The sequence below is a fragment of the Teleopsis dalmanni genome, chromosome 1 (assembly GCF_002237135.1).
Source record: "Teleopsis dalmanni isolate 2A chromosome 1, ASM223713v2, whole genome shotgun sequence".
NCBI lineage: Eukaryota > Metazoa > Arthropoda > Insecta > Diptera > Diopsidae > Teleopsis > Teleopsis dalmanni.
In genome coordinates, this window is record NC_051846.1 from 124,503,588 (window position 1) to 124,505,018 (window position 1,431).

Sequence of the window (1,431 nt, forward strand, 5' to 3'; positions counted from 1 at the left end):
ACCATTGCGAAAAAATATTTATATTTCTTCGAAGTAGCATTCATTGGTCCTAGCTGATCGTATGTAATAATCTCTCTAGCTTATCTTGCTTATTGATGTACAAAATACATATCACACAGTTTTTGATTAATTTATCTACTTTTTTCCCTAGATGCGAAATAAAAAATTGCTGCTTGACTTCGTATGTCGTTTTCATAACTCCAAAATGCCCTTGGTAATGACAAGTTTTTATCACCTTTCTTTCCATTAGTAGTGCAGTCATCAATAAAGTTTGTCAGTCTGCTTCCTTGTTTTGTTCTCAAAATTTGCATTATAGCGCTGAGATGTTCATCGGCTTTTTGCGCTTTTTCAATCGTTAAACGCATTTGGGTTTTTAATTTGGTCATTAAAACTGCATGTCTACTTAACGCATCTACGTGTTTCATATGTATACCACCTCGATATTTAACTGTAAAATTGAAATCTTGCATTATGTATCTCGGAACTGACTGAGGAATATCATTTTTCGACGTTGTGTAACACTTCATTCAATAATGTGTGTGACTGACACATAGATGGCGGCACTAATACTAAATAAATATTTTTTTTCGAAAGTGGCAACCTTTTTAGGTTTACTGTCAAAATCATATGTTAATCCGACCATTTGTTTACAAGTAACAGTGCTTTAAGTGACACTACTTTTGAGTTTTCAAAAAAAACTGAATTCAAAGCATTTCTGTGTGCTTATTTATCATTGTTTTTTAATGAAAAAAAATTATTTGGACTCTGCACCATCAAAATGAAGCATTTGTTATTGGTATGCCGAAATCAAACGTGATCGTACAGACACCGATGACATTCCATTTATTGGACGGCCAAATGACGCTGTTGTTCCGGAAAACGTTGAAAAAACACTGAAAATCATTATGTCCGACCGTAAAGTGAAAGTGAAGGAGATTGCTGACATTCTACAGATATCAGCAGGCAGTGTACACACATAATACATGAACATTTGGGTATGAAAAAGGTGTTTTCGAAATGGGTGCCGCGTTTGCTCACACCGGAGCAAAAACAACAACGAATCTATGATTTAAAGAGCTGTTTGGACATGTTTACGCGGAATAAGTCAGAGTTTTTGCGTCGGCACATAGCGATGGATGAAACATGGATCCACCATTTCACTCCAGAGTCAAATCGGCAGTCTGCTGAGTGGCATGCAGCCGGTGAAAGCCGCCCAAAGTGACCAAAGACGCAGCAGTTGGCTGGCAAGGTTATGGCGTCTGTATTTTGGGATGCGCATGGAATAATATTCATCGACTGTCTCCAGAAGGGAAAGACCATCAACAGCTACTATTATATAGCGTTATTGGAGCGTTTGAAAGACGAAATCGCAAAGAACGGCCTCATATGGCGAAGAAAACAGTTTTGTTCCACCAAGACAATGCACCGTGT